Raw genomic sequence first — 25,354 nt, 5'->3', positions numbered from 1 at the left:
TTCATGGTAATTAGCTCAGTTTATAGACTTCAGAACTATAAACAAGACTCATTAAATAGAGCAGAATGGCATTGTCTAAATTTACAAAACTACAGATCAGCCTTTGTGAGCCCTCAGGAAGGCATTTAGCTCTCATCCTAATCAGATATCGTGGTTTAAACCCCCCCAAATGAGTGAGGTGGATCTCTATTGTTGTTTTATCAATGATAGCATCTTTAATTAGAGTAAAATGGTGCACACAGGCTTTGAAACACAGGATCCAGTGCTGGCCTCTGTAGTTGTGCCAACAACAAACTCAGTTCCATGTTCTGGTGTTGCACTTGACTGCCTGTCTCCTCAGTTTAAGGGATGGGGCCTGAGGCCACAGCCATGACAGAGAGCTAGAAATAGCCCTGGCAAACAACTGACTCTGGAATTCTTGCAGGAACTGGGAGAAAACAATTCTAGATCTGCAAATGCATTCAACTGCAAGGGTGAGCCTCATGCTGCACCTTAGGTGGGACCTTCAGGAGAGAATTGAAACCTTGAGCAAGGTTCACGTGTGGGTGAACAAGGTTCACATGAGAGTCACCAAAACATGGAATTATGGATTCCCAGAATTACAGAGTCCCAGAATCCCAGACTGGATTGGGTTGGAAGGACCTCAAAAGCCATCCCATCCCATCCCATCCCATCCCATCCCATCCCATCCCATCCCATCCCATCCCATCCCATCCCATCCCATCCCATCCCATCCCATCCCATCCCATCCCATCCCATCCCATCCCATCCCACCCCTGCCATGGCAGGGACACCTTCCACTGTCCCAGGCTGCTCCAAGCCTCAATGTCCAGCCTGGCCTTGGACACTTCCAGGGATCCAGGGGCAGCCCCAGCTGCTCTGGGCACCCTGTGCCAGGGCCTGCCCACCCTCCCAAAAATACATTTTCTGGAACATGGCTCTGTGTTTTCTATGGAAAAATATCAAATATCTGTGAGGAAATGTTACATTTTTTCTATCCAGAAGCAGAACTGAGGAGCAGGAGCCATGATCAAGCTTCCCTTTTCCCCAAGACAGAAACTCAGCAGCTCTCAGAGAGGAGCTGGGCATCCCTTGGGCATCCCCAGGCTCTGGGTGTAGCAGCATCACCTCCCCAGATGTTCAGGAGAAAAACTGCTGTGCCCCTGCAGGGCAGGGGACACAAACTGCAAGATATTTACACTAAATTTGTCATTTAAAAATAAAAAATTACTGCAGTGGGAGCTCTGAGAGCTCCAACACTGTCAAAAGATTAGAAGCTAAATACAATTAGAGTAGAAGTATTGGACTTTGATGAGCCTTGTGAGTCCCTTCCAGTTTGAGAGTTTCTATGATTTGATGTTTTAACTGTTTCTTTTACCAAAATATTGCAGAAATGGCCAACCTAGCCCAGAGCAGGTATGTTCCTAGGAGACAAAGGTTTGGTACAGCTGAGCTGAGCTGGAATGTTGTGCTCTGATGCAGATATTGATCCATTGATCAATTCAGATATTGAGGAATTGCGTGGGCACCCCTGGTCACAGGTGAGGCAGCTCAGACCCAAGGCTGTGATTGCACTGGTGGTTCTTAGTTTGGCTGAACTGGAGCAAGAGGAGAGGAAAGCCACAAGAATTGTTTAGAAATAATAGTTTGTAAGAGGGGAAACTGTAAATAGTTAGAAAACTCAAGGTATTGAACTGTTAAAAATGCTAAAATCATAGAAAAGCTAAAATCACAGAATATCCTGAGCTGGAAGGGTCCCACAAGGAGGATCCAGCCCAGCTCCTGCACAGGACAACCCCAAAGCCCACCCTGTGCCTGAGGGTGTTTTCCAACAGGATGATCTTTCAAAGGCTCAGGACAGGAACAGGGAGTTGGACACGATGATCCTCATGGGTCCCTCCTAATTTCAGATATTTCATGATTATTTAAGGAAAAATATTCTGCCTTGTGTGGGGTCACAGCTCAGAGAAGACTCTTGGTATGGCCTTGCTGAGCTTCCATCAGGCACCTTGGGGCACTCTGATGGACACAGGTTGTTCATCAAAACCCCAGCACCACAACATGAAAATTAATTCAGTATTGGAGTTGAAAGGATGACCTAATTTCTGCTCTGATTTCTCTTTATTAAAGCCCATCTAATTTCTCTCTCTCCTCAGTTTCAGTTCTATTAGGATGACATTTCAAATCTCAGTGCTCTGCATGAGTTCCAGAAGCAGCTTGTGCCAGTGGGAAGGAGAAGTTAGCATCTGAATGAATTTCAGCCTCCTGTTTTGTCCTCAATGCTTGCTGTTCCCTTTTCAGATCTGGAAAGTTGCAGAGTGACATATCTCTGGATTTTTTATGTTGTGATTCCTTTCTCCTAGGATCTATGCCCTGCTGGTTCTGGGAAACTTGTGACCTCTGCATTTTTAATTAGAACTCGTAACTTTTTCCATAGCAACATATTTTGATGCTGCAAATACAGAATCTGTCAAATCAAACAGCTCCTGGTCAGAAGAAATCCAAATATATAGAAAAGCTGAGCAGTAATAAGATGTAGAATATGGCACAGTTAAGAAAAAATTTAAAAGAGGCAATAAAAGAAGGATGGAAAGCTTTGGTTGATTTCTAAGTTTGATTTTAGTAATTAATTAATCAATACAAATGATTAAATGGTTGTGTCAGTACCAACCTGGTACAAAGGAATGAACTGGTCTCAGGAGATATTTTAGATGTGGAAAAGTCTCACTCACAGGGATGAGCAGTAGAAGCAGGTGGTGAAAGCAAAAGAAATCCTCTGAAACAAAACCCAAGCTCAGAATATTAATTTCTGTTATATTAACAGAATAATGGAATTAAATAGGATGGGTTAAGGCAAATAATTTAGTAAAACACAGCAGTTCTAGATGGACTTTTTAAAAACCATTGATTTATGATGCATACCTTGGATGTGCCAAAAAAGTATTTCCTTCAACAACAAAGTTTTGGAACTTTTGTCATTTGGCTTTACTGTTTAAGGGTTACTGCAATGCATTCACTGATTCTCAGTTACAGACATTTTTGGTACTATTGTTTTTACTATATTTATTTACTTTATCTACTATTTTTATACTTTATTTACTATCTCACTATACTTATTTACTATTTATTTATTGATTTACTATATTTATTTAATACAATTTGGTATCATTTATTAATTATTTACTCTGATTTGGTATTACTGTTTTTTTACATCTCTGTGAACTTTTTAAAGATATTTCTGTGCCAACAGAGACCTGTGCAGAATATTGTCACCTGTTCCTTGAACTTACCAAGTAAAGCACTACTCAATTTCCTCTCTAGCATGAAAAGTCTTGGGCAAAATTATTATTATTTTCTGATTAACCAGACTTGTGCTCAGTCTCATAATCAATTATTTGGGGTTCCTGTTCCTGCTTTAAGCAATGATTTTGTTCCAGGCTAAGAAATCATCCTGCCTTTCCCAATTCCCCCCAGCCCCTCACCCTTCTGCAGGGCCATCCCTCTGGAATTCCCTGTCAGGCCAGCAGCCAGGAGATTTCCATGGGCTTGTTCAGCTTTTTAAACAAATGTTGAAGTGCAGGAACATCTTCTAGAAGCAGAAACACCAATGTGGGAATGGCTGCTTTGGTTTCTTCCCTCTGGTTAGTGTTAGACACATGATTACTGTGCCTTTGTCTCCTCCATCTGTTTCCACTTTCCATAAAAAATGTTGGGATATGAAGTTCAGCTTGGTGTGATTTAACCTTGCTTTGCAAACAGGGGGTTCCTGGGTGCTCCCTTCTCACAGAGCCCCGGGGGTGTGTCTGGGCAGAGGGTCACCAAACCCTAACATTTCCTCACAGATATCTGATATTTTCCCTCAGAAAACTCAGATCCACAGTCCAGAGAAATGTCCTTTGTAGTCTGCAAGGCTGTCTAAACAGAGTATGAAAATAGATGACATCACTTACACAATTTGGGTTTTCTCCACCAAAATGAAAAGCTCCATTCGTGTGAACTCCCCGACAATTGTCAGAGGAGGGAACTTTTCAAATGAAATGCTTCATCTCACTAATTTAGAGCAACAAAAACCACAACACTGCTCTGAAGGCTTTGATTTCCACAAGGCATGACGTTTTTTAATTTATTTAGAAGCAGGATGGAACAGTTTCATAAATCTCCTGCCACATATACCATCCACTTGGGCAATCTGACAGCTTGCTTGCTGGAATACATGAGGCACAGAAGGAGCATCACTATATTTATGTGTGCCCAAAAAGGACACAATATTATTTTTAAAAACCAAACAGAAAAAAAATTGGAATGTTTTGGAGCTGGAGGAATGAAATTTCCTGCATTTTGCCTTCCAAGTAGAGATGGTTCAAGGTTCTGCCTGCAGCAGCCAGATTTCTGCCCAAGGAGCTGGGACTGGCACTGCTTGGACCAACCCAGCCCCATTCACTCATTCCCTTTGTCTGGCTGAAGTTTTCCCAGCTATTTCCTCAGATCCTGGCTGTTCCTGGGCCCTGAGGATGCCACAACCCCAAAGAGTTTTATAAATCCAGAGGGGGAAATGATCTGTCTGTCGCAGCCAGCAGAGAGCCCACGAGAACCTCTGTGGGGTTTTAGCAGCCAAGCTGCTGCCAAAGGAGCCAAGATGGGATCCCTGACCTTTCCCAGCCCTCCTCCACCCCGGGCAGCCCACAGCCTGCTCTGGAAAAGCTTCAGCTCAACCAGGCAGCAAAATTAGAAACCTTCTCCAGGGACACTCTTACTCTTACACCAAAGCACTCCTCAGTGAGATGGGGGATGGAAAGCAGGGAAGAGCGAGTGCAGAGAGTCCTGTCCCTCTCTGAGGGGTTCCCACAGCACACTGGGAATGCCCAGACACGCTCAGGCAGCTGTAGAGGGGTAGGAGCAGAGCCAAGCCCTGGCCTGTGATTCATGGAGCAAGAAAAGCATGTTTGAGCTGAGGAACAGCAGCATTCACTGTCAGAGCCTGAATGAGAGATGTGGGACTCCAGGCAGCTCTTCACAGTGCAGTTTATCCCATCCAAGGTGTCACAGCAGCCCAGGGCCATGGGTGACAGAGCTGTGCCCACAGCTGTCAGCTCCAGCTGCAGGCAGGCCTGGAGACCCTTTGGGTTTGGTTACAGTGCATTCCATACTTTTCTTTGCTGAGCATCTCAATACAGCAGAACCAATCTATCCCTTAACTGTTACCTATAGCCTGTCATAACTCCTGCCATTACCATGTTCATGTCACTGCTCTCCAGTCACTCACAGTCAGTACATCACAGGTCCAGCCAGTTGTTTTTCAGTTTTCTTGCAGTGGAAAATTCTGAGACCTTTTTTCTACTTGCAACATTTGCTGCCTTGTTTGCCTGTGCTCTCTTTCTGCTTGGTAAAAACATCTTCTTGTTCAACGTTTATCCTTTGCTCTAAGTCATAAAACCCCTTCTAACTAACACACCTTTTTTTATCCTTTGCTCTAAGTCATAAAAACCCCTTCTAACTAACACACCTTTTGCTTCTTTAGTTATCCAGTAAAACCAGCTCAGCATTTCTTTTCTTCTGTATCAAAACTTGCTTCCACCTCCATTCCTTCATCCTTTCTGCTAAGCACACATATCTGGGAGACTTTCTTGTCAAACTTTCATCCTTCCCAACACTTCACAAGTGTCCAGATCCTCTCATCCCCACTGCTCACACAAAGCTGACTGGCATTCCATAATGGAGTTGTTTTTTCAAAAATTTTTTTGGGAAATTTTTTTATGACTGTTACTGAAAGCTTTTTGAAGGTTTGTGATAACTGTGTAATTTCTTAGAGAAATCCCTGGTTATTATAGTCTCATTTTTATCCTAAGTCACCATAGCAAGGTGAAATAATGAGAATGGAGAATTGTCCAATAAATTAAAAATCAGATATTGCAATGAACTAATCCCCAGGTATTTCCAATAAACTAAAAATCAGATATTACAAATAACCAGCTGCAGTACAGTAATGTTTTTAAGTTCAGGTCAATAGTTGTTGGGTTATAATTAGAGGTTTTAGGTGAAAGCTACCAAACACTTTGTCCAATTTTTGTGACCACTTCCAGCTCCTGTCTGGCTCTGGGAAAATGCAAGGATTGGGGAGATTTTGGGAGGATGAGAGGTTTTGGGAGATTTTGTCCCACACAGTGCCGAACCTGACCCTGCATCAGCCAGAGGGAGAGCAGCTGCTCCCAGGGAGCTCCAGGTGTGTTTTGGAAGGGGAAAGCAGAATCAGCAGAGAAGCCCTGGCAGGTTTGGCAGCTGCTGCCCCACAAACACAGAGGAGCTGCTATTCCAGCAGATTCCCAGCCTCCACACCCTGAGCATCTCTTTTGTGTGCTCCAAAAGCTCTTCTGTGCAGGTGCTGGCCCTAACAAGGCTCTGTCCCTCTGGCTGCTGGGGGCAGTGAGGGCAGAACCATGGAATTCTGGAATTCTGGAATTATTTAGGTTGGAAAAGCCCTCTGAGGTCATGGAGTCCAACCTTTACTGCAGCACTGCCGAGGCCACCAGGAGCCCCAGCCCCATGTGCCCTGGGCAGCCCAGTGCAGCCCCTGCACTGGAGAAATTCCCCCAAGTCCCACCCTGAGCCTCCCCAGCCCAGCCTGAGGCCGTTCCCTCTCCTCCTGTTCCCTGGGATAAGATCCCAAATGCCCCAGGCTGTCCCCTCCTGGCAGGAGCTGTGCAGAGCCACAAGTCCCCCCTGAGCCTCCTTTTCCCCTCAGCTGCTCCCCCCAGAGCTGTGCTCTGTTACAGGCACACCAATCTGAAATGACAGGATTTTCCTGCAGGAATGTGGGAAACACAGGAGAAAAGCCACAGGGCTCCCAGCTCAGCCCAGGAGGGAACAGCCTGGGCTCAAAGGGCCTGATGAAAGCTCAGCAAGGCCACACCAAGACTCTTCTCTGGGCTGTGACCCGATAAAAATAATAATATTTCTCCTTAAATAATCATAAAATATCTGAAATTAGGAGGGACCCAAAAGGATCATCGTGTCCAACTCCCTGTTCCATGCAGGGATAACTAAAACTAAGCCATAAGACTCATCCAGAAAAAAGTAAAATAATGATAGAAATATATATAAAATGCACATAACCTATAATACATTGCTATATATATAAAAAATATACTGTATTTTGTATGTAATACATTACAGGATGCATAAATGCAATCACCACAATCCTATCAGGATGTAAAAATTATTCTCTCACCTTTATAAATCTTTGTATTACAGTAACTATCCACTGTTTTTCTGTAGCCTTTTGCTGCTTTTTGTGCTTCCACTGACAGTCTAAGGTACCTCAGGTAGGCAAGTGCTTTAAGTGCTGTGTTTGTCCAGAACTGAGGAGTATAAAAACCATGCACAGTAAATAACTGACATAAAAACAGGTTTCCCTCTTCCACTCAAACCTCTGTAAAGGCAAAAAAAAAAAAAAACACAACAAAAAAACAAACAAAAAAAAAACAAACAAAAAAAACCCCAAACAAACAAAAAAGGAGTGGAAATAAAATAATGTCTGCTCTCAACTGTCTTGCTCAATGTAACAACTTCAAAACTCAAAACTTGGCTTCCTTTCTCAATGAATTCCATATTACACAGTGGCAGATAAATGTAAAAAACATTTAACACAAGCTGCCTTCACACAAGGAGTGGATCAGCTCAAACACTGTTTAATTAAATATCTTCCCTCTTTATTAAATATCTTCCCTACAATCATCTAAAGGACATGGGAGTGCATAAGATTAGGACACACAGGTACTAAAGAGCTCCACAGTATCCTGTCTTCCTCAGAAAGTTGCATTTTAGGGGTTTCTCAAGTCAGAAGTCAGCATTGGTCCTGCCTGGGTTCCTTTACCCCCAAATCTACAGAAATTTCCCACGTTCACAGCATTCTACAGCAACAGGAAGAACAGCCATCCATCTTCTTTCCTGAGAGTGGATTTTGTTGCCCCCTGCTTCCCATGATGTAAAAGCACACAGCATCACCTTTGCCATGGCTCTCAGGACTCAGTTCCATCAAATTCCTCCCATTTTTCCCACTATTTTACTCCTACTCCCATCATTTTACTCCTTTTCCCATCATTTTACTCCTTTTCCCATCATTTTACTCCTTTCCCCCACTATTTTACTCCTTTTCCCCACTGTTTTACTCCTTTTCCCATTATTTTACTCCTTTTCCCATCATTTTACTCCTTTTCCCATCATTTTACTCCTTTCCCCCACTATTTTACTCCTTTCCCCCATTATTTTACTCCTTTCCCCCACTATTTTACTCCTTTTCCCATTATTTTACTCCCTTCCAGACTGAAGTATTCCACATTTTCCTCTCTTTCTGCATAAAAAACTGCATCCTCTTCACCTCCCCCTTGTTCAGACCTTTCCCAGCTCCCTCCCTTGCCCCTGGAGCAGTGGAATTCCTGCACATGTGCCCAGGCAATTTCCACAGGCACAGAATTTATTCTGCAGGTTGCCTCACGTTAGAGACCAATTAAAAACAAATCATCCAAATGTAATTAATTTTCCTGATTCTGAACAGTCAGCTCAGAGCCAATTACTCTTAGTAATTCAAAAAATTAGGTTTTTGAAGGGCTTTTTTGTTCGTTTTTGTTGGTTTTTATTTTTTTTAATGTATCCTGGTGCATCACTTCACATCCCTACACTGACCTTTACCTTTCATTCCATTTGACAGAAAATGTAATGCAATAACATCCTCCTGCAACTCCTCAGGGGTCAGAAGCCCACCATGCAAACAGAGTTTCCTTGCTATTTTCCATTCCTAATCCCTTCTGAATACCACAATCCTGGGCTGAGACCCCAGGACCTCCTGGAAATCAACCCTTTAATCCCATTTTTTTTTCCTACCTTCTAAAAGATCCATAAGGAATTTCTTCTCCTGGACCAGGACAGCCCAGCAGTATCAGCACAGAAATTGCCTTTCTGAAATGCATGGCTGTGATTTTGAGCTTGTTTCAGACTGGAGAATTTCATATTTTTATTTGGTTCCATTGAAGTAAAACCACCTAAAGAGTGGAAGCATTTCAGGAGGCTCAGGGGGAACTTCTGGGGACAGCCAGGTGGGGCCAGGGGCCAGGGACAGCAGAGAGGAAACACCCAGGGGGGTCAGGATGGACTTTGAGGAATATTTCTTCACCAGGTTTGTCCAGCCCTGGCACAGCTGCCCAGGGCAGTGGTGGAGTCACCATCCCTGGGGGGATTGAAAAGCCATGTGGGGGTGTGGATTAGTGGTGGCCTTGGCAGTGCTGGGTTGCTGAAAATGAGGAATTCCAAGCAGGCTGAAGAGGAGCAAAAGAGGGGAGTGTTCACTCAACCCAGACTGGTTGTAGTTTCAATTTCTACAGCCCCTTACAGAACTCCTGTTTGAGCACTTGAAGAAGAGGGGCCTTTCTGCTGTCTGAGGTCTGAGTGCACAGAACAGCATGAAATATTTCTGTCTCTGCAGGCACAGTTCACCTGCCACCAGGAAGAGATCAGTTCATGGAGAATCACACCAAGGACAAGTGAAATTGTATTTGAAGGTCCCTTACCAGAAACAAAAGCATCCCTCAGCAGCAGATTGCTTTGTCACCACTAGAACAAATAGTGAACATCCTGCTCAAGTTTGGGAGATTAAGGAATCATTTTTCCTGAAGGTAACTGATTTTACAGTTGTCAATAAGTGGAAAATAACTTTTTAAGAGGGGCTCCTCAGAGAAAAGCACTCGGATTCCCCCAGTCCTGGGGCTGTGGTTGATGTTCTGTGGCAGAGGGGAAGGGGAAGAGGAAAGGAAGGGGAAGAGAGGAGAACAGGACAGGACAATGGAGAGGAACTGTGGAACTCCTCTCCCTTTGCTGCTTTTAGATTTTGTCAGGAAAACAGAACACATAACAATTATCAACAGAACACATAACAATTATCAACATCAATGCTATAATCTTACACATATTTTTATAAGGCAGTTAAATCCTTAAACAACTTGATTAATAAAAAACAGTGATACCAAAATTTACCAATGTTGTCAATAATTTCCAGAATATTTTGTCTCTCAGGTGATGTCAATAATCCTAATTTACCAAATTCTATATGTCATCATATTAAATCTTTCCAGACAACTTTAAAGCAGTGATGGAAACACTGAAGTTTTCCCTGGTTGCTGTCAGCTGTGGAATTCTGAGCCATGTTTAGGAGATGGAATACACCAAATAAACCAGGGAATGAGGCCCTCAGAGCAGGGATTGTGCCCCTTCCATTCAGAGCCCGTGGCTCAAGGCTCCACAGGGTTCAGCCCTTCCAAGTCTGCTGCATCTCCAGGGAATTAATTAACTTAGAAATAAAAGAGCAGGATGACAGCTGATGGGAGGGCAGTAGATACACAGAGGTTTTTCCACATCACTGTTTTAAATTTAGGTGACCAAACTTCGACCTCTGGTTCCTGCACTCAGGGTCTGGCTCTCTGTAGAAGCCTTTGAATGCAAGAGGCCATGTCCAAATGTCACCTTTTATCTGGGCTGGATGGGAGGTGGTATTTTTGGCAGCATTAAGTTTTTTTTCTAGAATTTCTTTATGTCCCATATTTATTTTATAGTTGTGTGTCCCTGTCCTCTGGGAGCCTTGGTCTGAGAACTCTCTGCCGTGGTTTTGGTTGGTATTTGAATGAACATTTAGCTCCTTTTTTGTGTCATTCAGTCACGTTTCTCCCCTCCCAGGACTGAATTTGGGTTTCTTTACCCCTCTTTGGAGAACTTATTGTCCAGCATTAATTCTCTGAGGCCACAGATTAACCACCCTGGCATATTTAAAGTCTAAAGTTTGAAATAAAGTGAGAAATAAAGGTGAAAAAAAAGACACAATGTGAGAATAAAAATTGTATTGATCATCTGGCAATGTTTCAGGAGCTACATGGAATTTGTTCTCATCTCTTAGTGGCAGTCAATGAATCTCAGTTTCCTTTTCCAGGGAATGCCTATAGGGAATTGTTTTTTAATACTAAAATGTTGTAATACCAAATAATATCCCATTATCTTAATTTCAAACATAGCAGCCTATTAAAAGTTGAACCTAGTGATCTGCTGCTCTGGAGCTTAATTTTGCAGAAGGCAAATCACTGCTCCTCAGGTACTGACTCCTCAGAAATGGCATTTGACTTGGTTTTTCCTTGCTGAGTTCCAGTTTTAACCAGTGATCAGCCTTTGTTTCACTGCTGGAAGACCCTGCAGAATTCCCTGGCCCAGCACCGTGTGCCAACAAGAGCCAAACTCCAGAAAAAGGAAGAAAAGCCCACACTTGGTGTGTCTGGAGAGCTGCAGGCCATGGATCCACCTCACCCAGGATAAAAAGATGGAAAAGAAATAGACTGCAGCAGCTGTGATAATAACCAGGCATTCACACACCAGTCTAAACAGTTTTGAAGAGCCACAGGTGTGCTCTGGACCACAGACTTCTCCTTTCCCCAAGAGAAAACATCCACAGAAAACCAGGGAGTGCTGTACATCAGGGTTATATCCTTAACTTCACAGTCACAGAATATCCTGAGCTGGAAGGGATCACTGAGTCCAACTCAGACACCCCAAATCCCACCCTGGCATCCCTGGAGTGGTGCCCAAACACTTCTGGAGCTCTGGCATCCTTGGGCAGTGCCCAGCACCCTCTGAGGGAAGAATTCCTTAACTGCTCTGACTGGATCTGAAATTCCTTCATGTTTTCCACCACTGGCTGTTCTCACTTCTAAGAATTCCGAGGGACCCTTGAATACTGGGAAACATTGCAATTGTGGTGAAAAGCAAAGCAACACCTTCCAAAGAGCCTGGAACAGCTCTGGAACAGATGCTGATCCTTGCCTTGAGGTCAATATCTGCTGGTGAGTCGCCAGGGCAGAGATTAGAACGCTGTGTTTGTGTTGAGATTATCTGCTGTGTCCTGGGATTAATGGAGGCTGACATTTGTGTGCTATCACCTCATTGTTATCTGCTCCTCTCAGGCTTTGTTGGCAGCTCCATAAGCACCTCCCCCATTCAGCTGAGGAAGGGGAATAGGAAAGTGGAAAGGTCAGAAGTCTGAAGTGATCTTCACCATGTGCTTCACTTTTGTATCACAAAAACAAGTGGAGAACTGCAACCCCAAAGCCAAAGGACAAAAGCTCTTTCTCCTCTGGGGTGCAACCACCTTCTCACACAGGATTTGTGTCTGATTCTTCTCCCAGCTGCACAAGACAGTAACAGAACGAGGGGGGAAAGGTTTAGACAAGAAGAGGAAGATTTAGATCAGATATTGGGCAGGAATTGTTCCCTAGGAGGGTGGGCAGGCCCTGGCACAGGGTGCCCAGAGCAGCTGTGGCTGCTCCTGGATCCCTGGAAGTGTCCAAGGCCACACTGGATGGGGCTTGGAGCAGCCTGGGACAGTGGAAGGTGTCCCTGGCCACGGCAGGGAGGTGAGGCTGGGTCATCATTGTCCCTTCCAACTCAAACCAGTCTGTGATTCTGTGATAAGATTTATTTCCAACACCCCAGGCTGTAGCTGAAGTTTGCTGAGACACTTCTGCTTTTTCCTTCTCCTGCTGGAACTGGAGCACCACATTCCAAACACCTGCTCTTTGCACAGGGAGAAAAGTTCCAGCAGAGAAACACCTGGAGGAACCCTGGAGTGGTTCCACCATGGGCAGGGGTGGCTCCCACTGGACCAGGTGAGATTTGGGGTGCTGCAGAGCAGAGCCTGAGAGATCAGTGCACTGCTGGAGCTCCTGACAGAAACACATTTTCATCCAAAGCTGGAGGTAGAGAAAAGCCCCAGCTCAGCACATCTCTTCCCAGCACAAAAGAACTCCAAATGCCAGGAAGCTCTTCCCAGAGAGCCTGGGGAAATCCCATCTGAGAACTCTCCCAGAGATGCCTTTGGACTCTGCTGGTGCCAGAGGGAGCTGCTCCCTTCAGTGACACTCAGAAGCTGAATTACCTCTCCTTGCTGGTTCTCTCCTGTAGAAGTTCCCAGTGGGACCCAGTGGTTTCCACCACCAACACAAGCAGCCACTTTCCAGAAGCACCAATCATACCAATTATCATTTCATTGCCCTGATTTACAAGGCAGAACAAAGAGTCTGAAGGGGAAAAGAAGCCCAGTTTACAAAATTCACAACAATAAGCTTTAATATAATGCATTAGTTTCTCCTCATTTGGTTCTAGAGAGGACAATGTGATTCCAGGAATGTTTGGGCCAAAGAGTTTCAATGTCACTGAAAGCCTAATCCTCAGAAAACACTGGAAGATGAACTTTGACTGTATAGAACTTTAAATAAAAATAGCTTTTTTACTAATGTATTCTTCCCAAGTGCCTGCTTCTTCCTAGCATGTTTCCCATCCCAATACTGTTTTTGCAGCTGGCAAATGACACTGCCAATGAGTCTTTATGTTCAATGTTATTTAATATATTCCCATCAGAAAGCTATTTTTACTGTACAATTTCAATATCTTCTTGAAGTGTCTTGCATGTAATGTTCATATTTTAATTTACATTTCTTTCCCATAGGGTAAGTAAATAGAGGTTCAAACAACAATATTGAACCAATTTAGGTTTGTTTGCTGAGAGAAGGGATCTTATAGAATGGAAAATTGCTTTGTTTTACTGAAAATAAAAAGAAAAATGCAACTTTTTTAGGCAGTTATCCTGGAGATAATGGATAGACCACCCTCCTAATGGGAGATTTGCACTTCATTTTATAGGTTGGGGGAAATAACGTGGTCGATAATCATTATAAATGGTGGGATGGAATGTTCTCAGAGTCCTGTCCCATTCACAGAACAACCACTTTGACAGGTACATCCTTCAGCCTGATGGAAACACCAGCCTGGCCTGGGGCTCAGAACCATTTTATTTGGGGTTTGAGGAGCAGCTATGAGTTATACAGGTTTGTCCAGGACAGATCTCATCACACCAAGGCATTCATTCCCTTCCTGCTGAACTGTGCAGTACAATAATAATAATTAATACACATCCTCTGATCCTTCTCTCAGACTGAGAAAATTTTTATTCACACACAACCAGTATAAAAATACTGTGACCTCTTTAACAATCTTCAAGCCAATACTTTCTGCTGAATTGGAAAAATAATCTAATGTGGCCACAGAAATAATGTTAGTGTTTTATCAGTGCTGTTCCCGCCAAAGGCTGGATTATCTGTTTCACATCCATTTAAACACAGGAAGGTTATAATGGGGCAGACAGCAATCTGGGCTTTATTGGCTGGGAAAACTGACCTCATAAATCTGATTTGATACATCTGTCCTTTGGGCTGTCTGCATGTATGCCCATGCATCCACTTGGCCATGTGCCTGCTCAGTGGTGGATCAGCTTCTGTGGCTACTGCTCAGAGGATTTTCCATCTCCCCCTCCCTGCTGCAAAAATAAATACACTGAGGGAAGTGCAGAAAGGAAAAAGTGTTTATGGGTGCTTGGAGGTGCTTAAGAGAGATGAGATATTCTTGGAGGAGCACTCAGGAAAACACTGATACCACCCAGAGCAATGCTGAGTGTCCATTTCTGGCAGCAGACAGGGGTGTTGCTCCCACTGGCACAGGGTGTCCGGAGCAGTTGTGGCTGCTCCTGGATCCCTGGAAGTGTCCAAGGCCAGGGTGGATGGGGCTTGGAGCAGCCTGGGACAGTGGAAGGTGTCCCTGGCCATGGCAGGGAGGTGAGGCTGGGTGAGATTTAAGGTCCCTTACAGCCCAAACCATCCTGGATTCTGTGATTCTGTGATTCTGTGATAAGATTTATTTCCAACACCCCAGGCTGTAGCTGAAGTTTGCTGAGACACTTCTGCTTTTTCCTTCTCCTGCTGGAACTGGAGCACCACATTCCAAACACCTGCTCTTTGCACAGGGAGAAAAGTTCCAGCAGAGAAACACCTGGAGGAACCCTGGAGTGGTTCCACCATGGGCAGGGGTGGCTCCCACTGGACCAGGTGAGATTTGGGGTGCTGCAGAGCAGAGCCTGAGAGATCAGTGCACTGCTGGAGCTCCTGACAGAAACACATTTTCACCCAAAGCTGGAGGTAGAGAAAAGCCCCAGCTCAGCACATCTCTTCCCAGCACAAAAGAACTCCAAATGCCAGGAAGCTCTTCCCAGAGAACTTGGGGAAATCCCATCTGAGAACTCTCCCAGAGATGCCTTTGGACTCTGCTGGTGCCAGAGGGAGCTGCTCCCTTCAGTGACACTCAGAAGCTGAACTACCTCTCCTTGCTGGTTCTCTCCTGCAGAAGTTCCCAGTGGGACCCAGTGGTTTCCACCACCAACACAAGCAGCCACTTTCCAGAAGCACCAATCATACCAATTATCATTTCATTGCCCTGATTTACAAGGCAGAACAGGATGATCATTAAGGTCCTTCCAACCCAAACCAGGCTGGGATCCTTCCTGATCCTGTGATTCCCTGTGAGGACCATCCTTACACAAGGCTGCACCCCAAATATCAACTCCCACATCAGCACCAAGGCTTGTGCCTGCCACCTGAACAGCCCATCCCAAACTTGCTCTTTCCATGATGATAAATGCTCCAGCAGAGACTCAGCTGGAGGAGCCATGGAGTGGTTTGGGTTGGAAGGGACCTGAAAGCCCATCCTGTTGCAATTCCACCACCCCTCCCACATCAACACCAAGACATTGCTATGCACCACCTAACCCAGCCAAAAATACCCAATTTTCTGAGAGCCCAAGCTGTGTGTAGGGACTGAAGTGGCCCTGTGTGATCCCAAACTGGGGGTTCCAATCATTGCAGGTGCATGGACGTGCTGGGCTGCCTTTCCTGCAGTGGAATGTCCCAGTTTGTCCATCACCAGAGACACCTGGGGGGTTGCTGTGTGCTCAGTGCAGTGAGTTACTTGAAGGAAACCACCACCAATCCCTTTTCCCTCCTGTTTTCCAGCCACTCCATGAGTCAGGACTCCCCATTCAGCCTTACACAGTTTTCCACCAGCAAACCAATCCAATAGTGCTAGTGAGTAAAAGAGTAAAAAAGAGTATTTTTTGCTCTTTTCCTTTGTCTATTTAAACAGAGGTCCAGGTACCAATCATAGACTCATTAAGGCTGGAAAAGGTCATAATTGGAAGTTTTTGAAACAGCTCATACAAGGTCAAGAATGTGCTTGCTCCTTCTGTTCTCTTCCCCTCATATCAAGGACCTTTGATGTAAAACTTCAGAAGTGCTCCTATTATGTTCTACATAAAAAGTGAAATATATGATAGAAGTAGGAACAAATTAAAAATTAAATATTCTCATTTTAGAACACTTCCCTCCTGCCTTAGTTTTTCTTTTTTATGATAGACCCACAGGTAATTCAAAGATTGATAAACACTTCTGTTTCAAATAACTGATGTAGTTGATAGATGCAAGAGCAGCAGCAAAGTATGTTAAAAATATTAAAACATTAGAAATATATGTAAACCCTAAGCAGCCTGGCTTGGAATCTGTACTGATTCCTGCTTGTTTCAGGCTCTGCTGTTTAACTTCATAGTGGGAGAGCAGAGGATTAAACCCCAGATTAGCCTCCATTCTCTGGCTGGATTTGGCAGTCCAGCTGTTTAGAAGGAAAGCAAAGAGGAATAGGCTCAGGCTATTGATCCAATTTTCTGCTCTGTGCTGAGAGAACACAGCAGCCTGAGCTGATTTTAGAACAACTCCACTTCCCAACAGCTCTCCTCGTAGTGCAGGATAAGATAAGAAGATCATGGGAACAGCAGCTGATAGACTAATCCAGCCATTGATTTCTCCTCCCTGCTCACTCCCTGGGTTTTAATTGAGTTTTGTGGTTCAGCATTGGTTTCAGCCCAGGCTTTCCGAGTCAACCAGAGTACAAAGTAAAGCAATGGGAAAAATCAAATTCTTGAATTTTGTCCAAATGGAATTGGACAAAAATAGACTCAAAGATTCTCATTGCAAATTGGACTCTGGAATGAAGGTTGTGTTGGGGGGGTTTTTTGTTGTTGTTCTGGTTTGGGTTTTTCTCCTTTTCACTCAGTTCTTGCTTGCAACAAGGCCAATGTGAAAAGGAGAATGCTGGGAAAGAGATATTTTCTTGTTCCCAGCAAGCAGGTTAAAAAATTGAGGGAGCTGGAGGTTTTGAAGAACTCCCTTTTGACACAGAAGTCACAGAAGAAACTTAGCAGACAGGGACAAGTTGCTGTCAGTCACCTCTTACACAAATACTTCCTTTGCCAGCCATGCTCCAGCTCAGTTTGCTGGCTCTCCTCAGTGCTCTAAGTGCTAATAATTCAACTGCTGGACATCCAGAGGCATCACAGTGTTGAACATAATTCTAAAAGAAAGGGAGTAATTTAAAAATAGAGATGAACACTTCCCTTCCCCTGCAGCACTGGGCAGTCTCTCCATGCCCTGCCTGCCCCGCGCTTCAGACAAGTCACAGATTTTTCCACCACCTTGAGGACAATTCCTGGATCTCTCTTTCCTTTTGCTTTACCTGGACAAGGCCCTTAAGAACTTAAAATAAGGTTTACAAACATGGGTGATGGTTTGTTTGATCACTTAGAGCCAAGGTTATGGATGGTAATTTAAACATCTCCTTATTCCCCAGCATCCCAAGCAAACTGCAGGGAATGGAGGCTCCCTCCTCATTAGCAGAGCTGACTCAAAGCCTGGTTCCAGTCCCAAAGGACACTGTGCTGTGCTCAAGTGGCAGAGGAACCCACAGGCCACGTGGGAACAGAACATCCAGGATGGAGAAAGGAAAAGCACACACACAACACAACTTTTCCCACTGACCACAGTGGTGTAAAATAACTCAGGTTCCACAAAAGAGCTGCAGGTATAAAATCAGTATCAGACTCAAAGAATAAGGGAGGCATTCTTTGAATATCCTGTAAGTTCCCCTGGACTTCCACAACTCCTGAGTAGATGTTCTTAACAGGGAAGCATAAAGCACATGTATTACCTGAGATTTCCAAGTGTGAGTTCTGCCCTTAATGTAGCAACACTTGAAATTCCCAGGTTAATTCCCCAGCAGAATTCCTTACCCATGTGACAGCTTGAATTTGGAATGACCCAGGTTTTGGAAAGGCTTGTGGAGTAACAAACACAACATAAAATTGTCTTTGCTTTCCTGAAAAGAACAGTACAAAGAGGACAACCCAAAATACCAACTGTCCTTTGGTGCATAACGAGGAACAGCTTCAGGACACAACGTGGTTCTGTGCTTCCAAGGAATGCCAGCACAGCAAGGAGGAGGGTGCCAAGGCACAGCAGCATGGCAGGAGCTCCTGCAGAGCCAAGCCCTCAGCAGATGGTGGGCAGCCAGGCAGGAGCCAGGCGTGATGTTCCCCAGGAGGAGCTGCACGTCCCCGTGGTGTCACCCAGGGCACTGCCAGGCTCCCAGAGCTCTGGAGATGAGGGAGAGCCCCCAGAAACTCTGAGCAGTGCCACCATCCAGACTCCTTTTTATGGCAATGACTGCTCCAGTCTTATCTCCTTCATGTTTGGGAAGTGCATGGCCTGGGCATTGCACAAGGAAAGAGGGAATAATATTGATCTGCAGGTTAGAGGCAGAAACTGGTCTGGGGTCAGAGCACCAATTAGTAACTGGTTTGGGGACCACAAGCCCAGTCTGTAACTGGTTTGGGGACCAGAAGCCCAGTCTGTAACTGGTTTGGGGACCAGAAGCCCAGTCTGTAACTGGTTTGGGGATCAGAAGCCCAGTCTGTAACTGGTTTGGGGACCACAAGCCCAGTCTGTAACTGGTTTGGGGCCCACAAGCCCAGTCTGTAACTGGTTTGGGGACCACAAGCCCAGTCTGTAACTGGTTTGGGGACCACAAGCCCAGTCTGTAACTTGTTTGGGGACCACAAGCCCAGTCTGTAACTGGTTTGTGGATCAGAAGCCCAGTCTGTAACTGGTTTGAGGACCACAAGCCCAGTCTGTAACTGGTTTGGTTTAAGTGGGGCTTTTCCTGCCATCTATAACCTGGGCTCAAGGTGAGCTGGCCAAAACTTGGCCCTCTCCCCCTGATTCCAGAACATTCTGTACTTCCCAGTCCTGAGGCTGTGCTGGAAGTTCATTAACCCATTGATTCCAGGCATGAGGCAGTGCAAATCCCACAGTGCCAACCCCATCCCCTCCATCCGTGGGCTCCCATTCCTCAAGAGCACAGAGTGAGTTTTGTTTGCTACACGACTGCATTATATAAAGCTGCTGCTGGCAGTATCAAAACATATTAAAAGTTTAACTAAGACAATGTGTTTGAGAAGAATTTGCTCTCTTTGGAGCTGGAATGTCCCCATAAAAAGGCATGCTCTGTACGAGAGTGAGCTGTCCAATGATCTGTTGTGTCCTGGAGTAAACCCTGCTCTCCTCAAACCCAAATTGGTTTGGATTCCCTCTGTGCATGCAAAGAGCACTTCCAGCTCCTGCTGCAGCTGCATGGCTTAAACCTGCATTGGTGGCTGATTGTCACAGGTGGACTTTCATGTCACAGCAGGCCTGGGGACAATGCCACAGAGGCTCCTCAGGACACCCCTGGGAGGGTGTGTCCAAGTGTCCCTGAAATCCAAAGCTGTTCCTGTTTGCAAGGCTTGATCCACTACAATGGCTTGGCAAAAACCATAAAAAGCTATTTTCCTAATCCCAAAGTTCTCCCTTTTCCTACAAGCCCATTGAAAACACTGTAATTCCATTGAAAGCCCTAGAAATCAATGGAAAACACTAGAAATCAATGGAAAACACTAGAAATCAATGGAAAACACCACTAGAAATCAATGGAAAACACCACTAGAAATCAATGGAAAACACCACTAGAAATCAATGGAAAACACAATTATTTCTGGCTGGTTCCTTGTGCCTCCTCCCCACCTCACCTGGCCTCTCACCACTTCACCCCATCTCTGTAGCATCTCCAGCTGTTCCACTGTTTCTCCTTAAAGCTTTGTGTTCCCCAGTCCTTGTGGTCCCAGGAAGGACCTGGGAAGGCCAAGGAAGTCCAGGATACATAAAAGTTGCTTGAGAGCTTCACTGCACTCAGTGAAAATTGCATGAGAGCTTCACACACTGCTGATAACTGAGGGATTTTATTTTGCAGACTCTTTACCAGCACTCCAGAGGAGGAAATCACAGTGAAGATGAGACAAATTCTGTGATACTGAAATAAAAACCTGGTGTATGAGTGTGACAGCCCTACCAGGGGCTCACTCCATGCCTAGTTTTCCTCCCAGGAAAACTGAAAAGCTTTGTTTTCATTCAGTTTTCAACTCAGAATAATTCTCCCAAGCAGAATTTTGCCTTTTCCTGCAGAACAGCTGAACAGCCTGAGCACTCCCACACTGGCTCAGCCCAAAGGTAGTTCTGGCCTGGAGTTCTGCCCCCAGCAGAGCCAGAAGAAGTGTAAAAAACAAGTGTAAGAAACAGGGCAAGTGCAAAGCAATTCACTGGTGGATGTGCCCTCCCAGTTTACTGCCTTTTTTAGAAGTGAAAACAAGTTGTAACATTGGCAGGGAGCCAGAGTGTTTTACACTTTCATTATCTCCATTGTTATACAATACAGAGTCAGGTCCTGGAAGATGAGTAGGATATTAAATATTTCTTGAGCTTTGCTTTAAAAGTGATTATTTGCACTTCTTTTCAGCCTTCCCCAAAGCCTCATTAAGGCTGATCAATAAAGATAAGCAGATGTTGGACAGGCAGATGATGAAGGGCAAGTCCATCCTTGGGGTCCCTGGGGTCAGGGCAGGGTCCCTCCAACTGGGAAATCTTTTTCAGCTACTTTAAAATGTCCCACCCCCAACAGAACCATAAAACCATGGAATGGTTTGGGTTGGAAAGAACCTTAAAGCCCATCTTGTTCCACACCTTGTGCTAGACCAGGATGCTCCAAGCCCTGTCCAGCCTGGCCTTGGACACTTCCAGGGATGGCTAAATTGTCAAATGCATCTCCCCCAAGACTGATTTAAGTTTATATTCCCAATTTCACAGCAGGACTCCCTCCTGCATCCCCTGTACCTGCCCAGGGAGTGCTGGAAGGAGGAGAGCTGAGTGCAGGAGCCTGGCTCAGACCCACACTGAGGCACAGAACACTTACAAAAAAATGCCAGGACAGCTTTCATAACTCTGCTATTCTGATCCTTTGTGACAGAAAGGTGGTTTCAGCAGTGATGACCACCCTAAAAAACTGGGTTCCCTCTAAAAGATACAAACCCAGCTTCTCTGAGCCAGGTGAGAGGTGTTTGGTAGGCTGGACTTGTGTCCAGGCTGGGACAGGACCCACTGGGTCTGCCCTCCCTCTGTGAGAGCAGAAAAGCTTTTCCAGTATCTGCAGAATTTAAACCACCAGAAAAACAAGGGATCAGCCTCACAAAGCAGTAGAACTGCTCTACTCCACAAATAAATCCCAGTGCAGAAAAGAGAGATTTCCCATGAATTGGTGTGAGCCTGGTGCCCAGCTCTGGGCTGTTTCCCTCACTCAGGTTAAACACACCTGGCTGTCCCCACACAGGGGAGGCCTCTTCAAGCACATTTTCCTCCTTAATTAAAATAACTTTGAAATTAATCTTGAAATTTAAATAATTTGGAAATGACAACTGGCCTGTGAACAGAACAAAGGACAGCCCAGCAGCTGGGCTGATCAGATTGTAGGGACTGGCAAACAGGTCCCAGGGAGCTGGAATTCAGCAGGGAAAAGGATTTCTCCACATGGAGAGGGGATTCCTTGGGGTTTTTTAATGAACATTTAGTGCAACTGATGGCTTGATGCTGTGCACATAAAAATGGTTTTATTGGATATCATCATTGCTGGCAGATGAGTCAGGAAATATGTGAGGCTCAGAAATCACCTGCACAAACCTTGGGGCACCTCTCTGCATCCACCAGCAGGTCCACGAGCAGCTCCAGGCTCTGGAAGGGCACAGGGGAGTGGGGAAAGGCTCTCAAAAGGGAAGTAAAGAGATTAAAGAGATGAACGAGCTGCCTTGAGAGGCTGGGGCTCCTCGGGCTGGGGAGGGAGGTGGGGAAGGTCTGCAGGGGGTGAAGGTGATGGGTGAGGTGGGGTGGAAGAGCTGCTCAGGACCCCTGGCACTGCTGGCACCTGGGGGTACTCACTGACAGCAGCACAAGGAGTGACAGAGAGGCTGCACAGCTCGTGGAGATTGCTGCCAGAAAAGGTTTGGAAGCAAACAGTGCCTCAGGCAGACGAGCTCATGGACAACAGGTTCATCCAGATAGAAATGGAATTGGGATAGGGGTGTGCCTTCAACATCCCTCCTGCAACCACTGTGAGTAAATCTTACCTCCAGCTGTCACTTCTGGGCACAAAATGCATTTTTTATTCTTTAAAATCTGCTGTAGTCACTAAACTTTTTTTCTGTCCCTAAGGAAATAGGAGTAGTAGCAACAATAATAAATAATACAAATAATAACAGCACAAAAAACAAACAATAATGGTAAGGAATAAACAAATAAAAGAACAAATAATAACAGTAACCAATAATAACAATAACAAATTAAAAATTAAATTAAAAATAATAATAGTAGTAGTAGTAGTAGTAGTAGTAGTAGTAGTAGTAGTAGTAGTAGTAGTAGTAGTAATCCAACCAAAACTCCAAGCCAAACCAAGCCAGTCCATTTTCCACAGAACACAGCCCCACAGAGCTCAGCTTCCAGGCATTGGTATGTAAAGAGTGAATAACAGTCCTGGTTTTAATTACTGCCCTGCAACAGTGCTAAGAACAGAGATCCATGCTGAACAGCAATTCCTAAGTGTGCTCCTTCTTGGAAACACAGAGAAGGGCTGGCCAGGGAGAATCCTGCAGATGGGATTCTTTTACAAAGTTGGAATTCAACCTAAGGAAATTAAATCTTGAATGACCCGGGGGGCAATCTGGGGCTCTCCTCAACGTGTGGCCTCTCTCATGTTTGCTGATTTATGGTAAAGCACAGGTAGCTGGAAAACTTTTACAGGGCAGAAATGTTTGAAGAAATTGGCTGATTTATGGTAAAGCCTATCCTGGTAGCAGAGCCTGGACAAATCCTGGATGAACTTTAAAGCAGCCAGGTAATTCCTGTTATTGCACAGTAATTGCTAACTCTGCCAAATTACCTTTTTGTACCTCAATTCCACGGCTTGGTGACATTTTGCTAGTTACTATTTCTGTCTCCTTTCCACAAAAGTTTTCTTAAAAACTTCCAGCAAAACCAGTGCCTGAGAAGGAAGCTTTAAGCAGAGTGTTCACAGAAAAAGACCATGTTCAGACCAAAGAGCAGGAAAAGGTGTTTCATGAAAAGCCTAATTTCACCCTTAAAAAATTAAATACCAGCAACTCAAATGCCAAAGGGTTTGTCCCACCCCCTCCACAAGATTTAAGCAAGAAAGCAACATTCCCTGAGAGCAGCAAGTTCTCTCGTGGGGTCTGTTCTACAGCAGGAGGTCAAGGGGCACTCTGGAATGTTTTGGGGCACTCTGAACAAAGCAGATTCTTCTGTGGGAGAATCTTTGGCCCAGTGGCCACAGTTCCTGTGGTGCTGTGTACATGAATTTGCTGTCCAGGGCCATGGGAGCATCCCTGGAGAACAAACACAACCTGATCCCACAGCTGTGGCCCCAGTGCTGCTGCACACGAGGATCCAGCCCTGAAAGGAGGAGGAATTGTGCCATGATCATATTTCATCTGCCCACTAACGGGGCAAAAAGGATCAGATTTGAATGCTCATCCCCTGCAGATAGAAAATCCCTTAAGCAGCTGCCAACTGCCAGAGGTCATGAGCAAAGCAGGGTCCTGCAGGAGAACCATTGCCACTGTGCCAAGCTTGGGCAGGCACAGCTCCTGCCAGAGGGGTGGGGGAGCACTGGGGACCAGGGAGGGGAAACACGAGGCCATTTCATCCATCAGAGCAGGGAGGAGTCACTCTAGGCCAGGGATGCTCCTCTCTGCTTCCAAACCCTCTGCAGCAAGGAGAGGAGTGATGCTGAAGCCACAGATTCTCAGGGGATCTGGAATTCTGGTCCAGCAGCAGGAGGAGCAGCAACTGACAGAGCCAGAGCACACAACCTCAAGCTGCACCAAGGGAAATTTAGGTTGGATATCAGGAAGAAGTTTTCCACAGAAAGGGTGATAAAGTTCTGGAATGTTCTGCCCGGGGAGGTGGTGGAGTCCCCATCCCTGGGGGTGTTTAACAAAGCCTGGATGTGGCACTGGGTGCCAGGGTTTGGCTGAGGTGTTGGGGAATGGGTTGGATTTGATGATCTTGAAGGTCTCTCCCAACCTGGTCATTCTGTGAACTCTGTGAACTCTGTGATTCTGTGATTCTGTGATTCTGTGAATTCTGTGATTCTGAATTCTGTGAGCATGCAGACCTCCCCCAGAAGGGTCCCTTTTCATGCTGCCATTGGGGGAGTGAGTCCTTCAGCTGCTGAGCTTCTCTGGCAGTGCTGGCACCCCCCAAAACAGGATCCCCCTGTCAGACTGTGGGTGTTTGAAAGATTGATGCTGGCACAGTGTTGGCAGGCAAAAATACCCAACCCCAGCACCAGGCAGGGATGGTTTTTGCTGGCTCTTTAAACGCCTCTGTCAAAGAGATGAATGTGAAAGGTACACCAGAGCAGGTGTTCTCCTTCTAAAAATCCATCAGAGCAGCTTCTGTCCAAGGAGAGAGACCTCAAACAAAATCCAGCATCAGCAAACTCTGACAAACAATGGTTTCCAAGGAGAACTCAGACTTCCACCCAAGCCTGGCTCAGCCAAGCACAAAAAGCTCAGTCCTGGGGAAAAACTTTGCACCTGCTCAGCAGAATTTCTTAAAAATATTCATTCTCTCACAGAAGAGCATGGAATAAACATCTGAGTGCTGATTCTGAAAATCCATAATTCCTCTAATATTTTATATAGCATGTATGCTCTCATTTGATCCTCTCTGCCAATGAATGGCTGATAATTAATGATAGAATGGTTTGGGGTGGAAGGGACCTCAAATCCCATCCCATTCCAACTCTGCCATGGCAGGGACACCTTCCACTATCCCAGGGTGTTCCAAGCCCTGTCCAGCCTGGCCTTGGACACTGCCAGGGCTCCAGGGGCAGCCACAGCTGCTCTGGACACTCTGTGCCAGGGCCTGCCCACCTTCAGAGAGAATTTCACCCTACCATCTAATCTCAACCCACTCTCTTTCAGTTTAGAGCCAGTAATAAAAGCTTCTATTAAATAAAGCATGTATTGCCTGTGCATTCCAGAAAGAAATGGTTGTTATCTCTTCAAACAACTGTCAGGCCAAATGTGTGCAGGGTCTGAAGCAGAATGTGAAGTTTTTCTCAGAGCTCTCTCTTTATGTCACTGCCCCTACAATTATGTTCTGTCTGTAACAGCACT

The 25,354-nt window shown here is 45.3% G+C and overlaps 1 long non-coding RNA gene across 2 annotated transcripts in view; it reads right to left on the bottom strand.

Annotated features, from left to right (window-relative positions):
* Positions 1-819: 819 nt before the first annotated feature.
* LOC132338411 (uncharacterized) overlaps positions 820-25,354 on the bottom strand; it is a 57,444-nt gene continuing 32,909 nt past the window's right edge. Inside the window, exon 4 of one of the 2 annotated variants that reach the window (XR_009489444.1) lies at positions 820-2,776. This is a non-coding gene — a long non-coding RNA (uncharacterized LOC132338411). Of the gene's footprint in view, positions 2,777-22,282; positions 22,363-25,354 lie in introns of those variants that run through there. The other variant, XR_009489443.1, reaches the window with a different exon arrangement.

Source organism: Haemorhous mexicanus, chromosome 25 (assembly GCF_027477595.1).
Source record: "Haemorhous mexicanus isolate bHaeMex1 chromosome 25, bHaeMex1.pri, whole genome shotgun sequence".
Classification (NCBI taxonomy): domain Eukaryota; kingdom Metazoa; phylum Chordata; class Aves; order Passeriformes; family Fringillidae; genus Haemorhous; species Haemorhous mexicanus.
Note: the sequence above shows the minus strand (reverse complement) of the source record. Positions and strands in the feature narration are given on the sequence as shown.